Source organism: Panthera leo, chromosome A1 (assembly GCF_018350215.1).
Source record: "Panthera leo isolate Ple1 chromosome A1, P.leo_Ple1_pat1.1, whole genome shotgun sequence".
In the NCBI taxonomy this organism is placed as follows: domain Eukaryota; kingdom Metazoa; phylum Chordata; class Mammalia; order Carnivora; family Felidae; genus Panthera; species Panthera leo.
Window position 1 is genome coordinate 45638994 of NC_056679.1, and position 22224 is coordinate 45661217.

The following is a 22224-nucleotide window of genomic DNA, read 5'->3' on the forward strand; positions in this document are numbered from 1 at the left end:
CCACTTGAGGAACTCATTGATCTCATCCCTAAAACTCTAGGATCTATGAGTTCAGAAGTGCTCATTCTCAAAGGGTGGATCCTCCTAACAGGAGACACAGTGAGACTAAATCTAGGACTGCTATAGGGCCGCTTTGGACTCTTTACACAAATACACAGTTTGGCAGGGATCACTGACCCTAATTATTATCAAAGGGCAGGACTTCTGTTTTGTAATTAGGGAAGGAAGAAAAATATTTGATATTCAAATGATCCATTGAGACAACCAGCGGTACCCACATGCCCAGTTTTTACTGTAAATGAGCACGTACAACATCCACATCTGATAAGTGCATGGTGACCTGAGACCCAGATGCCAACATTCTCCAATGTTTGGGTCCAGCTCATTGTACCTTGCAAGCCTCCAGTCCAGCAGAAATGCTATACGAGAATGAAGGGAAGTTCTGGGGGTAGTTACAGCTTTGGTGCTAACTGCAGCATCCGTGTTGGTGGGCTGCAGCTCTCCAAGTAACTGTCCTCTTGTAAATTACCTCTGGAATTTTGGTCGTAGAATTCTTGAAAAGCTATGTCTGGATGATGCCCCCACCCAGCCACTCCAGATTCCCTTTCCAGGTTCTGTGGTCACAGTCCATTTCTGAGCTGCTGTGAACGTCGTCGGCTGCTACTAGGAGCAGATGCCACTCTTTCTGCGGAAATTGTCACTGGCTGACAATTAAGAGCCACCTTACCCAGGAAGCATACACGTCGGCCCAAACTCTGAGGGAAGCCCACAGCCCATGATATCCTGATATAGGGTTTTAAATGCCAATCATCTTGCCTTGAATGTGAACAAGGCAGCAGAGCAGTTTATGTAAGTCAGCTGAAGACTAGGCTTGACCTGAACTCACATTTTTTGCGTTGCATTTTTCCCTTTCCTATCTTCTTCTATTCCCTTAAGTTTTTCTTGAAAAGTCCTTCATTAATAACTTATGTGCACTCAGACCTCTGTGTCAGACTTTGCTTTTCAGAAACTTGATCTAAGATATTTACATCTGGAATGGTGGCAATAGATAAGGGAAAATAAAGGACTTGTGCTTTTAATGATGGGAAAACAAGTAGTGTATGGACTTGGGTGAGAGAAACATACACAAATTGAACCTCAGGCAGATGAGACATTCTTCACCCTGATTTGAGATAAGACATTTACCTATAATTTGAGGACAGAGAAAGTTGAAGGAGTTATCCTCTATAATAAAGGATTGTGTTAATACCATAATGAAATACTCTTCTTAAAATAGCAAAGTTATTTATCAATTGAATGCCATTATGCAATCTGAATAACCAGTGACTAGACATTAGCCATACTGTCACTCTTGATATACCTACGTAAGTGTGCAAATTTCCTGTGCCTGAATACCACAGGCTGGCACATCTCTCTCATTTGCCTTTCAAAATGTAATTTTAAGGAATTTCTCCAAGATTTTTCAGTTTTTTATCTTTCCATGAAACTCTGTGTAACGACCTTACTGAAGACGGTCTTAATGAATACTTCCTATTTATAATATCAAATTTAGTGTCGATCAGAAAGTCTTAAAACTACTGTTTGGCCGAAGATACAACTGATATTAAAGCAATTGCCTAATACCTCTTGCTAGTTCTGTGACTGCATACCTTAGCACATCATCTCTGTAGACATTCATGAAAATTGTCTAATACGAGCATCAGAGCAGCTAAGGGTGAGTGATGGGCCTTTCTTAGGCGGTACAAAAAGAGCAGAGTGGTTGAATGCAGAGCAACAAAATGTGGAGTGGCGAAAGTCCATGAACAATCAGGAAATTAGTAGATGGGGCCAATGTTGACACTTCAGTTCTTAATTATCCTAATTAGAGGCCATCAGAACAGCAAAATAATGTTTATTGAGCCTGGCAAAGTGAAACATTTTCATTGTGCTTATTGCTTATTTTGGCAGCCATGTTACATTGTTGACTCACAGACTATGTAGTTAACAAAATCTCATAAGCCATTTTATATGAACTGTGGTTAAGCTGGGCCTTTCTCATCTTCCCCTTATAAAATTGCTATTTTGAACCCAAATATAAGAATTTGCATTTTCCATCTACACTTTACCTTACTGGTTTCACTTTATTTTTATGGTGTCTGATCAAGTCCATCTCTTATTTGATAACAGTATGAATAGTATTTCTTCATAAATCACAGCAGAGGATGAATTTCTTGTCTTTAAGGTTTTCACAATTTTGAAGGAGAAGGTAACATTTAGATTCTCATAAAATCATGTGCTACACAAGTTATAATGAAATATGAACAGAATTCTATGGGAGAAGGAAATATTTGAATTAAGCCTTATATGATGAGAAATATATATATAGATATAGATATAGATTCTTTTCTTAATAACCAATTCAGCTAAATTATTTGACACATCAACCTATACTGAATTATGGATTTTTTAGTTTCTTCTACAATCCATATTTTTATTAGGAAAAAAACAGTAAAAAGTAACTCACACATCATTTCAACATTAGAGAGATATATTGAGAAGTAAAAGTGACTCTTTCCTCCTATAAAATATTTAATTAAATAATCTTTAGAGAAAAGGCAAATGGGTAGTAGTGAATTGTTTTGGATGAAGGCTGTACTTTATAATGGAAAGACTCAAAATTCAGTGGCTAAAAAATGAAAACTTTTATTTCTCTCTCCTTCAATTTCAGAAATATATCTAAATATACATCCATGTGTGTACATTAAAACCTTAGTTTACAAGCACAATTTGCCCTGGAAACATGCTTGTAATCCAAAGCACTTGTATATTAAAATGATTTTCCCCATAAGATAATGGAAACTTGGATGATTCATTCCACCACCCAAAAATATTCATATAAAAATGATTACAACACTGTAATATAATACAAAATAATAAAGAAAATATAAAATATAAAGAAAAATAAACAAATTAACCTGCACTTTCCTTTGAAAACTTTCATGGCTGGTGTGAGGGAGACAAGAGAGGAGGGTTACTGTGTAGGGCGACTTTCACTATCACTAACAGAATCACTGCTATCTATTGGCTGAACGGAATCTTCTGCCATTGTATATGCTCACACGGATACTGACTACAGTACAGTATTAATAAACTCTTGTCATACACAGTATTTAATGTAACTGGCAATAAGGCAGAGGAAAGGATCTATATCTGCAGCCAGACCTAGGATGAACCAAAGCATTCCTAAGCTTACTCTTGAATGGAAAAGCAAAGGAATGTCCATAGGTGCTTTGAAATGCCAAAAAAAACCACTAGTGTCAGTTGTGGGCACCTTCAAACATTCTGAAAAAATCAATGATTTCTGCCAAACACCGAGGCCTGAGACCAAGCATCCGAGCATGGGAGATGATCAATCATAATCCCATAGCGAGCAAGCGAGAGAGAGAGAGAGAGAGAGAGAGGAACCATTGTCTCAGATGTGATTATGTGACATTCGGCATCATGTACTATTGCAAGCCATCACTCGTATATCAAGTTAAAATTTATTAGTAATGTTTGTTCATTTTGTGGAACACTCACAGAACAAGTTATTTCCAATCCAAGCTTTTACTGTAATTTATTCCTCCACTTTGCCTGGCACTACATCTGCCCACTGAGCTAAGAAATAAGAATTCTTCATTTGGGGGAAGGTTTCTTCTTTCTTGCACTGATGTGAACAATCTGGATGTGTAAAGCAACTCTGCTCCTCAGAGTTGATGAGAGACCTAGGTTTCTTTTAAACTCACCTGGGCACTGAGTTTTCTAGGTAGTAGAAACTGGGGAAGGAAAGAGGTATGGTGAACAAAGCACATCCAAATGTCTCAGGCCACAGGCAAGTACATAATCACATCTGTTCCTCACTGTCAAGAACTTAAACACGGGCACCTAGATGGCTCAGTCAGTTAAGCACCTGACTCTTTTTTGGTCTGGCTGTTTTAGTGTTTCTTTCTTTCTTTCCTTTCTTTCTTTCGAGAGACAGAGCATGAGTGGGAGAGAGAAGGGAAGAGAGAGAGGGAGACACAGAATCTGAAACAGGCTCCAGGCTCTGAACTGTCAGCATAGAGCCCTAGGCGGTGCTTGAACTCAGAAACAGGGAGATCATGACCTGAGCTGAACTCGGATGCTTAACCAACTGAGCCACCCAGGTTCCCCCGCATCCAACTCTTGATTTCAACTCAGGTCATGTTTTCCAAGTTCTTGAGTTAAAGCCCTAAATCAGGCTCTGTGCTGAAAGCACGATGCCTACTTTGGATTCTCTCACTCCCTCTCTCTCTCTGCCCCTCCTCCACTCACACTCTCTCTTTAACTCTCAAAATAAATAAATAAACGTACAAAAACAAAAACAAAAACTTAGTTATGTGGCCTCAGCTAACCTCAGTGATGGGGAAGTATGTTGTGGCTGAGCAGACATTGGGCCAGATACAAACCTAATACTATAGTAGAAGCTAACAATCTCCATCACAAACAGGGGGTCCATGAGTTGCTTTTTGTTTCCCTCACAAACACCACTGTTTCTAGTATAAGTTCATAAACGCTGTTACATGTTTTTTAAATTTTAGTTTTGAAAAAAATGGCAGACTGGTTCTCATTCTTGGCTGGTAACCTGTTATGTCTGACAAGTTTCCAGACTTATCTTTATTGCTACAGTCTATACACTTATTTATTCTACCCAGTCATTTTCTGTGCACTTGTAACCTAAAAATTATTTTAGGAAGGCATTCTCTATTTTGACTATTTTTTCTTCACCTACCTTGTTTTCTTTTCCATTGAACTTCTATTATTCAGTTATAAGATCCTCTGGATTTGTCTTTCACACTTTTTTAAATTTTCACTGTTAATTTTCAATTGTTTGTATTTTTGTTTTAAATTATTAAGCACTTTGTTAAGTACGAGGTATACAGCAATGAATGATAAAGTCTCCACCCCCCAAAAAAATACTTTCTTACAGCTTATGTTATAGGATACTACAAACAACAAATCAGAAAAATATGTTTTATGTCAGATAATAATAAGTGCTCTGGAGAGATATAAAGTAGGGAAGAAGAAGAGGAAGTGGGAGAAGAGAAGCAGTTACTACTTTAGGGCAGTCAAGAAAGGTCTGATTGTGAAGATGACATTTGATCAAAGGCTGAAGTAGGTGGGGGAGCAACGCTTTCAGATTTCTGGAGAAGCAGGCAAAGGAAACAACAAAGACCTTGAGCCAGGGGCATGACCAGCAGGTGTGAAGACTGGAATGAGCAAGGGGAGAAGGGCGAAGGGGTGGTGGGAAGATTACTACCAGGGGCCTGGGTGTGGGCTGCTTTGGAGGATTAGTAAGAAATGAGTTTATATCAAGTGGTAAAAAGCCACTAAAGAACTTTGAAAAGAGCAGTGATTTGATCTGCCTGATATGATCTGCCTGATAAGGATCACTCTGAGCCAATGTTGAGGATACTCTGCTGGGCACATAAGGAAAACAAAGGGGGCATTTAAGCAGGTATGTTAATACCCAAGTAAAAGAAAAATGTTGTCTGGACTAGTGTATTAGCAGCAGGGATGGTGGGGGTGATTAAGTTCAGTATGTAAATGGAAGGCAGGACCAAGTGGATTTGCTGAATAATTAAGTGCAAAATGTGGGAGAAAGAGAAGAGTTCAGGCATTAAGACTCAGCAACTGTTTGAGTAGCCATTAGCAGCTGGGGAAGATTACAGCCATTTCCCACAAGATGGAGTCTATTTTATTCTGTTGTTGTTTTTTTCCTCTTGATTTATTTACATTTCACAAGTCATTCTGTGGGCTTGTTATTATTATTTCCAGAAAATGTTATCTAATTGTCACATCGCACATTACAGTTTTAAGTACATTTTTAATGTTTATTTATTTATTTTTGAGAGAGAAAGAGCACACAAGCAGGGGAGGGGCAAAGAGAGAGGGACACACAGAATCCAAAGCAGGCTCCAGTCTCTGAGCTGTCAGCGCAGACCCGGACACAGGCTGGAACCCACTAACTGTGAGACCATGACCTGAGTTGAAGTCAGACACTTAACTGATTGAGCCACCCAGGCACCCCGCAATAGTTTTTTGAATCATCACAGAAATTTGTATGAAAAAATGATAAATTCTGTCTGGTTTCTTCAATTATATTAATGTCATGTGAGTAAACTATTCTGATTTTGCGGCTTGGTTTTTCTCCTTTGAACCACTGAGACCCCTTAAATAGCAAGTCGACTTTACTTACCTATCTTTGTCTATATTTTTTAGAATTCTTAGAAATATGTAGTTACAATATAATGTATGAGTGACTGTAATGCCTGAAGTTCCAAAACCTCCCACAAAAGACCACCAGAGTCGTAAGTCAAAGCCAAGCGGCAAGGGTCGTTTATTGCAGGTTCGAACCTGGTCCTCTGCGCACTCGTTACCGGTGACACAAGAGGCCACGATTAGGGTTGGTATAGCGTTTTTATAGACAGAGACAAATAGCACAGGGGAGGTTTTTTTACTTGTGGCGGGAGGAAGAAAGGGGGAAGGGGGTAGGTGAGGAATGTGCTAAGCAAGCAGGTTTACAGAAGCGAGAAATGCCGGTTAGTTTGTATACAATCACTCATTTCATTACATATCAGACTACATTTAGGAAGTTTTACAGCCCATTCTACAGTGGGTTACAATCAGGAAAGGTCTCACAATGCTCGTAGCAAACAGCAAGCAAAACAAACTTCTCAGCAATTGTATTTCTTATCAAAGATCCATAATAAGCAGAAAAGAGAACCTAGCTTTAAACTAAGGCGGGGCTGTCATTTGGATTCAAAGCTGTTCCTTTCATGACGATTTCGGCCTCATATTTTCATTATGGATGAAATTTTATTTACATATTAGTTAAAATAATGCTATTTACAGTAATGATACTACAGTCTATGTAGGTAAAAAAGCTAACATAAAATCATCTTTGTTAGTAGCTGGACCATTTTAATTACAACCATCAGCACTGCCAGTAAGTGTGAATTCCCTCAAAATACATGCAGATCAGCCTTTCCATCTTGTAGCCAATAGCTGAGTCAATAAGCGGTGAGGTGTAGGGAGAAAAAAATTTTTTTTTCTCCAACCTGTCAAATGGGCTGGGATCCTGGTACTTCTCCATTTTGGAGTAGTTGTAGGTTAGAATTCGGGATCAATGTTTTCACATGTGGTTTTTAGATCATTTTAGATTTTTTTTTAACCAATCCATTTTTTAAATTTTTAAATTCTTGACATTACAGAACTAAACTGAAACTTATTAACATTCCACTCTTACATTTCTTATCGACAGAAATAAAATTAATGAGCCAAAAACCCAAAACAAAACTAAAAACAGGGAGTAGCTTATAAAACTAAATATGGATACCAGAATTAACAGCTGAACAGAGAATGTGATTTTTAAATTCTTAGCGGACGATAAAGTTGTGTAGAAACTGAACACTTACAAATTATTTAAAACCTGGAACCACTGACCAGAAATTACACAGTTGGATCGTGGGAAAACAGCAGAAAGGGGTTATAAGTGAACCTACACTGTTCTAGCTGCACCCCATGCCCTTCTCAGAGGAAAGCCTGGCATTGATTAGATTTGGGCCAGACTAATACTGGCAGGAGAACCAGTGATAGTAACCTGCCTACCAGAAGAGCCTTCCACTGGATTGGCAATTCCACTGGATCAGAAATTCTGTAGATGAAGCCCAATAATCTGTATGTTAACAAACAGCCTAAGTCATTTTGTGCATGCCAAAGTTTGACGAAAAACCTCTCTAGCTCTCTGCTGCTCAAAGTGTAGTCAGTAGAACCGGCAACATCACTTAAGAGCTTGTTAGAGACAAAATCATGGCCCAAACCAGACATTGAATCACAATGTAAATTTCAATAATATCCTTTGGTGATTTGTATGTTCAGTAATATTGAAATGCACTGCCTAGGTTTTCAAGCTTCTCTAGGTGTGAGCCAGTAGCATGTATCAGCAACAGAAAAGGGTAATATTTCAATTAACAATGCAGCCTATGTCAGCAGAAGCAGATCTGCACTATAAAGTCGCACACGAATCTCCTCTCCATGCTTTCATATCTGAGGCATTAACTGAGGGCTACAGAAGTCACTCCTGCCTTGTTCTCTTAGAAGGCAGAAGTTTCTATGTCCAATAACTGAGTCGCTCTGACAAGAAGCTATGTTAGCCATAGATAGAGACAAAGGCCAATATTTTGTTCTCTTAGCTATGATTGCTCGAATTTTCAAGAAATGCTGTCATGTTTTTGAGAAAATTTATCTCATTCTGCAGTTCATATTGAAAAGCAAAAGAACTAGAATAGCTAACACAATACTGAAGGGCAAAAAAAGTTAGAGGACTTACACAAGTTGATTTCAAAACTTATTTCAAAGGTGTAGTAGTTAAGACCGCATGGTATTGGTGAAACAGTAGATATATAGATCAATGGAACAGAAGAGAGGGCCCAGAAAAATGCCCATACAAGTATAGTCAGTTAGTATTTGGCAAAGGATCAAAGGCAATTCAATGAAGGAAGCCTAATGTTTTCACCAAGTGGTAAAGTAACAACTACAACTCCATATGCAAAAAATAAATAAATAAATAAACCTAGACACTAATCTTACAACTTTCAAAAAAATTACCCAAAATGGATCACTGACCTAAATGTCAAATGCAATTCTACTGAACATCTGAAAGAGAGCATAGGAGAACATCTATGTGGCCATGAGTTTGGTGGTGAGTTTTAGTGGCTATTATGGGTTAAACTGGGTCCCCTAAAATATGTATGTTGAAGTCCCAACTCTTAGTACCTCCTAATATGGCCTTATTTGGAAATAGGATGGCAGAAATGCAATTAGTTAAGGCAAGATGAGACCTTACTGTGATAAGAGAGGCCTCTAATCTGATATGATTGGTGTCCTTATATAAAGAGGGAGTCTGGACACAGAGGGAATGCTTGAAATAAAAATTGGAATTAAGCTGCCACAAACCAAAGAACACCTGCAGCTAGGATAAAAACTTTGGACAGACCCCTCCCTGACACTTTCGGGGAAAGCATGGCCCTAATGACACCTTAATCTTGGAATTCCAGCCTCCAGAACTATGAGAGGATACATTTCTGTTGTTTAAGCTGCTCAGGTTTGGTACATTATAACAACATCCCTAGTCAACTAAAACAGACACAACACAAAAAGCGCAATCCATGAAACAAAATATTGATCAATAAACTTTGTTTACATTAAATGCTTCTTCTCAGCAAAAGACACTATTAAGAGAAACACAATATAATCACAGACTATGAAAAAATATTTCAAAATCACATATTTTATAAAGAATGATATATATAAATTATATAATGAACTCTGAAACTCAACGATAAAAAAGTAAACAATTCAATTGAAAAATAGGCAACAGATCTAACAGGTGCCTCACCAAAGAAGATATGTAGATGGCAAGTAAGTATTTGAAAATATGTTAAATATGGTTTATCATATAATTGCAAATTAAGGCAACAATGAGATACTACTGTATATCTATTTCAATGAATAAATCCAAAAATCTGCAGTTTCAATTGTTGACAACCATATGAAGCAGAAGGAACTCTCTTTTATTACTGGTGAGAACACAATGGTAGAACCACTTTGGAAGACAGATTCTCAGTTTCCTATAAAACTAATCAAAGTCTTACCACACACTCCAGCAATCACACTTCTAGATATTTACTCAGCAGATCTGATAACATGTCCACACAAAAACCTTCATTCAAGTGCACATAGTGCTTTATAATAATTGCTCAAAAAAAATTGAAAATACCCAGGATGTCTAAGGGACATAGGAGCCAACAGAAAAAGCATCAAATGGCCAAAAATGAAACAATTTGAGCAACATCATACAGTTTTAGATCAGAACTTAAAGTAAAAAATACCTGTCCATGAGGTCATAATGGTACAAATAAATGACTGAGTAAATAAGTGGGGAAAATAGATATACCTACTGTACAGAAGAATTCCAAATAATTTATGCAGATATTCTGCCCTCAAGGAGATTGACTATAACTTCCTTATTCTTATGTGTGGGATGCAAACACTGACATCCTTTCAAGAGTATAGCATAGAAAGAGGGAAGAAAGAATGACTTCACAGTTAAGAACTCAGAGAAATACTGCGTTACCCAGGCAATCAAGGTTAATAATAATAGTTATAAATCATACTTATTTTATGTATTCTTAATATAATCTGATCTTATTAGCACCTCAGTGTGCTAATATAATCTTCATTGTCCTTGTGCTCCACCTCCCCAAAACACATAATCACAGTCCAATCCCAAGAAAAGCATTCAACAAAACCCAATTGAGAGATATTCTATAAATACTTTACCAATATTCTTCAAAAGTCAAATATTCTTCAAGGTCATCAGAAACTAGGAAAGTCTGAGAAACTGTCACAACCAAGAGGTATACCGTATCGATGCAAGATGTTAATAATAACAGAAATTGGGTGTGTAGGGTATGTGGAAACTCTGTACCAACTGTATTATTTTCCTGTAACTCTAATATTGCTCTAAAATAAAATGCTTATTTTTATAAAGTTAAAAAAGGTATGGGTAAGTAACGTCATTAAGATGGCAAAATAGGTTGTCTCCTCACAAGAACATCCCACAACTATTCCACAACAAGATGCCACTGAGAGAATCCCAGAACATGGTGTGAAGCTGAAGCACCCCCTGTACCATGGTTACCAAGACAGACAACATTAGAAGGGTAATGGACATGGCTACCCATGGGCCACATTGCCCCTCCCTCGGGTCAGTGCAGCACCATGCACAGAAGACTCCTCAGAGTCTCTGGTTCCTCCAGTGGGGAAAAAGAACCTATGGAGACAACACCCACCCCAGCACTGGGGGTACTTTTTGGGAGCCCTTCCTCTGATCTCATATCACAGGAATTGCAGGGAAATCTATGGAACTAAACCACTGGGGATCTGACTGTGACAAATAAAGGGGGTAGGTAACAACCTACCTAATTTGTTGCTTGCAACAACCAGCATATGGATCTTGGCTTTGCTCATCCACAGAAGCAAGTTGGTGGCACGCTGTGACCACAGGATTTGGTCAGGTGCAGATCTGCCATATTTGAATCTTCAAACGAGGAGTTTTGCTGGTCCCTAGAACTAGGTTTGTCTACTCCCAGGCAAGGAGCAGAACCACAGCCTTACCCTCTGTGGAGAATGTCTTCTGGCCCCATCTGACCAGAAGGACTAGTGATAAGTACTAGAAACTACATGGTCCTGTGGTGCTCCAGCCAAGAGGTGGGTAGGCAGAGCAGTTACCTCTGAAGCAAAGCCAATATCAGACATGAGGAAGCCCCATGTTATACACAGTCAGGAGGATTAATTCAGAGCCAAGGCTGAGGGTAGGTTCCAGCGTCTCCCACACAGAGAGCCTGTTTTGGAAAATAAGAGTAACCTGGAACAGCCTCTCCCCCTCCTGCCCAGGCAAAGTTGCTGAAATATAGCCCCGCCCAGCATGGGATGTGTCTTTTCAGCCCATTTGACCAGAAGGGCTGGCAGCAACTCCTGGGATCTGTGTGGCCCGGCAGTGTCTCTCTGCATGCTGCAGTGAGCCCTGAGGAGGGCAGGCAGAGGCTATAGCGTGCAAAGCAAAGGTAGTGACCTTGTTCAGCCAGAAACTTGGGGTATGGGTCAGCTTGAGTTAAAGCAGCAAACAAAGAGTTTTCCCAGCTTTAGAGCTACTTCTCCCCCTGAGCCCAGGCAGAGAATCTAATTCATAGCCCCACTCATCACAGAATACAGACTTTAGTGTGTACAGCCAGGGAACCTCACCAGGGTACATGAGAAGCTCCCATGGCCTATTCAACAGCCCTAAATAGAGTGACACTTAAACAGAGAGCATAGCCTGTGGCTTCCCTCATTTTCATAGCAAACCAGGGGCTCACCTGGCCAGGGGCTCTGGTGCACAGCCTGGCCTATCCAAATCATGCCAAGTATCTTCTCTGACCACAATGGCATGAAACTAGAAATCAACAGCAAGAAGAAAACTGGAAAATTCACAAACACATGAAGAACACTAACTTAAAAACACTAATTCAAAACACCAACTCAAAAAGATATCTGTACTCCCATGTCCATTATTTGCCATAGCCAAGATACATAAACAGACTAAGTGTCCATTAGTGGATGAATGAAGAAGTTGTGGTATATATATGAAGGAGTATTACTCAGCCATAAAAAATGAGAAAATCCTATCATTTGCAACAACTTGTATGATCTGTTACATGTGGAATCTAAAAAAATCCCCCAAAACAAAACAAAGACCCTCAAACTCATAGTAAAAGAGATCACACTTGTGGTTACAAAAGGAAAAGGGTGGGGTGAGGGGGAATTGTAAGAAGGTGGTCAAGATATAAACCGCCAGATACAAGATAAATACATAGTAGGGATATGACGTACAGCACGATGACCATACCTAACACAGTTGTGTGATAGATAGCAAACTTGATAAGAGAGTAAATCCTGAGTTCTCATCACAAGGAAATTTTTTTTCCTCTTTTCTTTTTATTGTACTATATGAGAAGACGGATGTTGGATGAACCCATTGTGGTTAGCATTACACAATAAATATAAATCAAACCATCATGCTGTATACCCTAAACTTATACAGTGATGTATGTCAATGATTTCTCAATAAATCTGGGGAAATTAAAGTATTGGTAAACAAAAAAAGTAATGATATGGTTTATTCTTATAAGTATGGATATTTGTAAGTATCATTTTTACTTAAGTTCTTGAGTTTCTCCTCTGGCCCATTAAAATTTTCTCGGAATATTTTAAAAAATCAACTTCAATTTCAGAGCTTCAATTAAAAATACACAACTGTAGTAAACAGAACGATAGCCAGAATAATCAGCTATCTTAGATATATCAAGTTATGCCTTGTACTTATGGCTAACTCTTTGAGTGCAATAACTTTTTTTTAATTAATAAACTTTATTTTTTAGGCCAGTTTCAGGTTCACTTCAATAACTTTAAAATATAATTTCGCAACTGAAAAGACACAATAACAGTTGCTTGCTTCGTTGATTACATGATAAATATTTTGTTCCCTACTATGTAACACTTACCAATAAATGCCAATAATAATTGCAACAAAATCTTTTGCTTTTAAAGCTGTGTAAAAGGCAGAAATAATCATGTAATCATCTTGTAATTATATGGTACTTACTATGCAATTACATAGTAAATACATTGTAAATTCAAAATAATTACATGGTTATTTGCATTATGCATAGTTTCTAATCCAATTTTGACACATAAAACAGTGGTAGCATCCAAAGGGTTACCCAAATTTCTCCCACCTACACCACAGGATCAGTAATAATGGAAGTAATTAAAGGAAGTCCTTGAACCAATGCTTGATAGTATATGTTGGAAACTATCCATTCATATTTATGACATAGGTAGAATTATAAATTAGGGCAGAATGGGATTAGCAATTAGGCTATAAATTATCAATTAAAATTTATGCTAACAATGACTTTGGTGTTGGTGATATCAAATAGTACTTTATCATGAACAATTAAATAAAGACTGTTCAGAAGGAAAAAAAACATGAATGATAATGGTATTATATGTTGTAAAGGGTTGCCATTTTGCATTTTTAGTCAAAATATTCATTTTGACAGAAACATTTGAGTTTAGTAATATTTACAAAAGCTTATCATATATTTGAGTCCCTAAAATGTTTATTTTTTTGAATATTTTTTGAATATTTTTTTGAAAATAGAAACAAAATATTTATCTTTAAAAGTAAGTTCCTTAAGAGACTGATTTCTTTTGAAAAGGCAGAGTCAGAAGCTCAGCAAACTCTTTGCAACCAAACAACCATTTATATGCAGAAAATTATTTTATTTATTTTTTATTTATTTTTTTAAGTTTATTTGGTTTTGAGAGAGAGACAGACAGACAGAGTGTGAGCAGGGTAGGGGCAGAGAGAGAGGGAGACACAGAATCTGAAGCAGGCTCTAGGCTCCCAAGCTGTCAGCACAGAGCCTGATGCAGGGCTCTAACCCACAGACTGTGAGATCATGACCCGAACTGAAGTCAGACGCTTAACCAACTGAGCCACCCAGGCGCCCCTGCAGAAAATTATTTTTCAAAAAATCAACATTTTAAGTGTTTTTACTCAATTTTAAGTAAATTTTTCTGAAAGCATATAACAGGTGACCAAACATTCATTCAATAACATCTACTACATTTTAATAAGAACATTAAGAATCTGTGGCATTTAAGCTACAACTCTTTGCATTCCACTCAAAAAGCTTCATCTTACGGGGCTTCTTCCCCTTCTAGTTCCCAATCTAAGCAACTGTATTAACATGAGATGGGCAGGCAGCTGGTATTTCTCATTGTCCCCAACTCCATGTGGCTGAAGTAATGTTTTGGGCCAACACAGCCCTGAGGGCCAAGACTCCCTTCTAACACCCAGTCCCCACGCACAGGGCAAAATCTCTATTCCAGACATTACAAGACCAGAATACCGAACCCTGATCCCCAACCCATCTTGCTTCTAGGGTGGAGGTTCCAAGAACTGGTTCCAGCCAGTAATATGGGAACACTCTCCAGCTTTGCACAGTTCTTGGTCATAGAGCAAAGGTGTGACTCCAGTCGAAATGCATCATTGTTCCTGTCCTAGATCTTGTGAGTTAATGAAAAGCTTATACCCAATGGGAAAGACACAGCACAGGAGCAAAGAGTTTCACAGTTCTATCTGAGAAAATTGACTTTGCTTGGAAAAGAGCATGAAGAATTCCATGCCTAAGGGACAAAGGGGAGATGTCATAAACGATGGTGATCTTGGCAGAGAGCAACAAAAGGTACACATAGCTCTACCAGTAGAAAAAAAAAAAAAAAAGAGCAGAGCAATCACATATTTTAACAGAGAGAACCAAGCAAATAGATATCCATGAAGAACTACTAGGATCACATTTAACCCTTGGGTACAGAAAGGCTGTGCACAAGCTGAATGAACTGAGGAAAAATGAGAGCAGGAGATGGGACAGAAACGAAAACATTCCCCAAGTCACACACAGATCCATAGCAAAGAGTAAAAGCTTCACTGGAACTAGGAGCTTAAACACAATCTCTAACCAAACACTGCCAAACAATAAGCTACTGTGACTCAGAAATAATTACTAAGAAGCCAGGTTTAACAATAAAATCACATCCATTGTAGCAGTCTGGAAGACTATGTACATGCCCAAGGTTGCATCCTCTAAAATAGAATCATACAGGAAAATCCATGCTATCAGTTCTAATCAAAAGGGGTGGAGGATAGAGGGAAAAAATGTAAACTCTGAACTATGATAGCAACCTCCAAACACACATGCATTTAATTGCAAAATTAAATATCCAGCAGGCCAAGGGAACTTAAGCACACCTGTTGACCAATAACAAGCTTATGCTGACCTGGGCCAATTACTAGTCAGGTAAAAAGACAAACACAAGAAAACAACTGCATATTGTAATGGCAATAAACATCATAGAATTATTTTTGCCAATTCACTAAACAAATAAATGATAGCATCAACCCTAAGGGGGTAGGTGGAGTTAAGATTCTGATTTGTTATATTACCTAAAATGCACAATTTTCAAGAAAAAGTTAAGAGACATGCAAAAAAAGAAAAGAAGAAAAAGGAGAAGGAGGAGGAAGAGGAGGAGGAGGAGGAGAAGGAGAAGTAAACTGTGATATGCATATGGGGGGAAAATAGGCAATTCAATGGGGGGGAATATAATCTTTTCAACAAATGGTGCTGAGACAATATCCACATGCAGAAGAATGAATTTTGATTCCTACCTCACACCATAAAAAAAAATCATTCAAAATGAATCATTGATTTAAATGTAAAAGCTAACATTATAAAACCCTTAGGAATAGGAAAATATAAGAATAACTCCTTATGACCTTGGATTAGATAATGATTTCTTACATATAATACCAAAACCAAAAAAAAAAAGAGACAGATAATCTAGTTTAAAATGGACAAAGAATTTGAAAATTCATTTCTTGACAAAGATATGCAATGGTTAATAAGCTTAGGAAAAGATGTACATCATTAGCCATTAGGGAAATGCAAATCAAAACCACAGTGATTTACCACTTCACATCTACTAGGATAGCTACAATCAAAAGAAAATGTAAAACATATTGTCAAGGATGTAGCAAAACTGGAACCATCATGCATTGTAGGTAGGAATGTCAAATGGCTTGGCCAATTTAGAAGACATTTTAGCAGTTTCTTAAAGAGTTAAGTACAAATTTACCATATAATCAAGCAATCCCATGTTTAGAATATGCAAGAGAAATGAAAACATATGTCCACAGTAAGATTTCTGCATGAATGATCATAGCAAAAATACTTTTAATAGCCAAAAAGTGAAAAAAACGCATCCATCAACTGGTGAATGTATAGAGCTGTGGTTATCCATACAATGGAATTGCATTTGGCAATAAAAATGAATGAAAGGCTGACACATACTACAACATGGATCAACCACTAAAATATTACGCTACATGAAAGAAGCCAGATGCAAAAGACCACATTTTGGGTGATTTTATTTATGTGAAGTGTCCAGAAACAGTAAATCTTTAGAAACAGTAAGTAGATCAGTGGTTGTCTGGGACTGGGTTTAGGAACAGGAAGTGACCGTAGTGAGCACCATGTATCTGTTTGAGGTAACAAAAATTTTCTACAATTAGATTGTGGTAATTTTTATACTTGTCTGTCAATTTGAAAAACCATTTAATTATACTCTTAAACCAAATGAATTTAAGATGCATATGTGATACCTCAATAAACTCATCTTTAAAAAAGCAGGTCCTTCCTCTCTGACCTCAGCCGTAGCAATCTCTTACTTGACACATCCCCAAAGGCAAGGGAATTAAAAGCAAAAATGAATTACTGGGACCTTATGAAGATAAAAAGCTTCTGCACAGCAAGGGAAACAACCAACAAAACTAAAAGGCAACCAACTGAATGGGAAAAGATATTTGCAAATGGCATATCGGACAAAGGGCTAGTATCCAAAATCTATAAAGAGCTCACCAAACTCCACACCCGAAAAACAAATAACCCAGTGAAGAAATGGGCAGAAAACATGAATAGACACTTCTCTAAAGAAGACATCCGGATGGCCAACAGGCACATGAAAAGATGCTCAACGTCGCTCCTCATCAGGGAAATACAAATCAAAACCACACTCAGATACCACCTCACGCCAGTCAGAGTGGCCAAAATGTGAACAAATCAGGAGACTATAGATGCTGGAGAGGATGTGGAGAAACGGGAACCCTCTTGCACTGTTGGTGGGAATGCAAATTGGTGCAGCCATTCTGGAAAACAGTGTGGAGGTTCCTCGGAAAATTAAAAATAGACCTACCCTATGACCCAGCAATAGCACTGCTAGGAATTTACCCAAGGGATACAGGAGTACCGATGCATGGGGACACTTGTACCCCAATGTTTATAGCAGCACTCTCAACAATAGCCAAATTGTGGAAAGAGCCTAAAAGTCCATCAACTGATGAATGGATAAAGAAATTGTGGTTTATATACACAATGGAGTACTACATGGCAATGAGAAAGAACGAAATATGGCCCTTTGTAGCAACGTGGATGGAACTGGAGAGTGTGATTATAAGTGAAATAAGCCATACGGAGAAAGACAGATACCATATGGTTTCACTCTTATGTGGATCCTGAGAAACTTAACAGAAACCCATGGGGGAGGGGAAGGAAAAAAAAAAAAAAGAGGTTAGAGTGGGAGAGAGCCAAAGCATAAGAGACTGTTAAAAACTGAGAACAAACTGAGGGTTGATGGGGGGTGGGAGGGAGGGGAGGGTGGGTGATGGGTATTGAGGAGGGCACCTTTTGGGATGAGCACTGGGTGTTGTATTTATTGTCAAAACCAATTTGACAATAAATTTCATATATTGAAAAAAAAAATAAAAAAATAAAAAAGCAGGTCCTTGGTAAATGACTGTAGTAATCATATCTCACATTTGAAGTCAAAGATACTCATACTAATTATAAGATGATATATACATATATACCCCCTTTTTGCCTCTCACACCATCACAACTTGTCTCATTTATTTGGAAAGTATTGGGTATCAGTCACCATAGAAAGCTGAAATATAATCTTATATCCTGATCTATTCTAAGCAGTAAGAACAAATCAATTTTATGTATATTACAATGATACTCAAATTTTATATTTTGGCTTGATAGACCTAGTTTTTCTCATAGATACATTAGCTACATTTCCAAATGACATGAGAATTTCTACCTCAAAACTGAAAATACTTTGTTAGCCTTAGAGAGAATTCTGCACTTAACTCTAGTAAACAATGTGATCTAATATCAACTTTAGTTGGAATTTTTGCTGCTATCTTAAAAATACATCTTGCATAATGTATTATAATATGGATTAAATCAAAAGGTATAATGTTAACATCCAACCCTGTTGTTTATTCAAGTCAAACTACTTATATATACAAATCTGATATTTACCTCTTAAAATATTTAACAGGCATAAGTGCCCATAAATCAGTTATGACAATCATTGTTAAGGCAATCAATAGCAGGGAATATGCATTAATTCAAATAATATTGATAGGCTCATGAACCTGCATCAGTCTTCTGTGAAGTAAGAAAAATGAGACATCTTCCAAAAAATCAATATTTTCCTTTTTATGTCATTCACTTGAAGATTATCAATAATACATTACTTTTTTACCTGATGTGTCAATGGTTTAATTTTTAAATACAGACATCTCTACATTTTAATGTGAAATGATAATCTACAAGGAACCAAGAGACTAAAAATCATTTGATTAAAATATTTTTTGAGGTTTATAAAAACACGTGTGTTGATACACTTATACACACATACACACATATATGCCCCTAAACATATATACGTACATGAACTGTTGCTATATTTTTGTGTGCAGTAGCATAAGAAAGCTCTGTCTTTGAAACAGCACAAAAATGCTTGCTTCATTCTGAAGGTGTATTGAATAAAAGGAATAAAAGAAATCTCAGTACCCATCTTTTTTAGCCTTTGTGAACTGGGATGTTACACAGGTATGTGCTTAGGTAAAAATACAAAATGTGAAATTACAACACCCATTCATCAAAAAAGAAACATTTTAATTGGTTATAGGTGGAAAATATCTACTTGACAGTCAGTTTCTCACTTTTCACGTAAGTGCTTTGCTGCTTGGATGCCTAATCTTGTTTAGTGTAGGAAAAGTAATTTGACATGAAAGTACCTAGATGGCTGCCGAAAATTAATTGCCAATTAAAAAAGAAAAATGTTTGTGCTACTCTATAAACAAGCCAACATATAAACCTTTCAGTCTTGTTGCTTTATTTATATGTCTTTATAGATCTGGTTTCAAGCTATTTGCATACAATTTACAAATTCATATTATAATTCTCCAGTATATTTATGATTTTATAGTTGTATATATTTTACCTCCATGAGAAATATTTATTTCTGTATGCTTCCGTTGCTTATTATTTAACAAAAACATCACATTGCATTTGATAGTTTATGTATCTTCTTTAGAATAAGACATTTTTATTTGTAAAGGGGAAAGAAAATATTTTACCACCACCAATGGGTATGGATGAGCACACGCATGTGTGTACACACCACACATGCGTGCAAACACACACACACACACACACACACACACACACACACACACACACACATGCCACAGACACCTTATTTTAGAAAATGTCCCATACCTTTCATCTCTCTGTCGGTCTCCATAATATTGATAATAATAACTTTTTCGAGGTAAGAGGAAAAGATTTCCTATATGAAAGAAACTTTGAGAAATCAATCGATTCTGAGAGGTTTCAGTACTTGAATACCTATAAACCAATATTCATCGGGGCACCTAGACTGGCAAAAAGGAAAGTCATTCATATCCTTATCTCACTCAGGGCGCCTGGGTACCTCAGTCAGTCAAAGTGTCGGACTTCAGCTCAGGTCATGATCTCAAAGTTTGTGAGTTTGAGCCCATGTCAGGCTCTCTGCTGTCAGCACAGAGACTGTTTTGGATCCTCTGCGTCCCTCTCCGCTGCCCCTTCCCTGCTCATTCTCTAAATAAACAAACAAACAAACAAACAAACAAACTTTAAAAAATTTAAATTCTTATCTCTCTTTGAAAGGAAAATTTCAGATTGAAGATAAAATCTGGAGCCTTATATTAAAACAAATGAAGAGTAAAGTATCAATATTCTAAAAATGTTAGAAGGGAAATTAGTAAATATATATATGTGTATATACATATACTATATGAAATAATGATGTTTGAGCCACATTTTCATACTTCCCATTCTGAAGTTTTGGCAGCTTTTTCTGGCTATGTAAAACTACCAGTGAGAAGAAAGGAGGTCATTTATTCTAAGTCAAGTATTCATCAAAGCTATCATACTGTAACTGGAGGGAGGGGAGGCATTGATGGAAAAGATTTTTCCAAATAGTTCCCAAAAATAATAACAAGAACTGCAGCATTTTACTTTGTTATTTAGAAACAAAAACAAGTTTCCTATTAAGAGTTGAATCAAATGATGTGTCTTCTTTCACCTGTACCAGCAATCAAGATCCAACTTTCTGACATCTTTATTCTTATTCATTTAAATATCTTTCTCATAGTCATACTGTTTCCAAACTATGGGATTATCTTTTTCTTGTGTTTTATATCAAATTAGGGCTCGGCTGTATTTCAAAGCATTCAGCACAATGCTTGACACACATTAGGCTCTATGTATTTTTTAGCTAAATAGAATTCTGTTAATAACACATTTGTTCCATCTCTGGCATCTGTCCTGTCTTTTTCTCCCCCAGTGTCCCTAGTTATGGAGGCTTTGGTAACTATTATGGCTATAATAATTATGGCTATGGAAATGATGGCTTTGATGCCAGATTGAGAGTTGATATTGATGGGCATGGCTAGGGGGAGCTAGTGATGCAAGTTCAGGTTTTTTCGGTGGTCATTTTGTACATATGGGAGGATTACCTTTTAATTCAACTGAAAATGACATCACTAATTTTCCCCATAACTAAATCCAATATGAGTTGATACTGATATTGGAGCTGATGACAGAGCAACAGGAGAAGCAGATGTAGAGTTTGTAACATATAAGGATGCAGTAGCTACCATGTCTAACGGTAAGAATAGATGCAATACCAATACATTAAACTCTTCTCGAATTCTAGTCTGGCATGGGAGGTTCTGGAATGGGTGCTGTAGCAGAGATGGAATGGATAATGAGAGAGATTATGGATCCATTGGAAGGATGGAAATGGGGGACAATTCCAGCGAAGGATTGGTACTCCTGGTGGTTTGAGTGGTTATAGCCATGATAGGCAGTGGAGGTTACTATGGGCAAGGTGGCATGAATGGAGGTGAATGGTGTGACATGTACTGAAGCATAAACCACCAAGTACCAAGTCCTGTGAACAGAATCCCATCTACTAGGCTTTCTTACAGATTTAATTTCTTTTGGGGGTACCTGGGTGGCTCAGTCAGTTAAGTGTCAGACTTTGGTTTGGTCATAATCTCATGGTCCATGAGTTCAAGCTCCACATTGGGCTCTCTGCTGTCAGGGCAGAACCCACTTTGGATCCTATCTCCCTCTCTCTGCCCCTCCCCCCATTACTCTTTCTCAAAAATAAATAAACATTTAATATCTTTTGTATTTTAAGAACTGTATAATGGCTGAAGGAATGTGTTTTCAAAATATTATTTGGAAAAGCAACAGATTGTGATGGAAACATCTGTTTTCTATAGGTTTTATTTGTTGCACACTTTGCATAAATTTTATTTTAAGAATAAGTGATGAACCCCTCATCACTTCTAAATTGAGCTATTGCAAAAGTACTCAAGACTATATATATTTTAATATTTATTGATATCCTACCATGTGTTCTATACTCTGAGAGAAGCCTATACATAGATCATCTTGTCACTCTTCTACAAGGTAGGTGTTAATAGTTCTAATAGTATGAAAAAGATTGCAATAAGTCTTCTCCAAATACAACATCATTTTGCCTTTACATTTATGGGTCTACAGAACAGTTTCATATTCTCTATCTCCAGTCTTAGTTCCTGTACTTTTTAATT

General features: G+C 37.3%; 1 pseudogene; it reads left to right on the forward strand.

The window, feature by feature from the left end:
- Positions 1 to 429: 429 nt before the first annotated feature.
- LOC122229301 lies at positions 430 to 21529 on the forward strand (annotated as a pseudogene).
- The last annotated feature ends 695 nt before the right edge of the window (positions 21530 to 22224 follow it).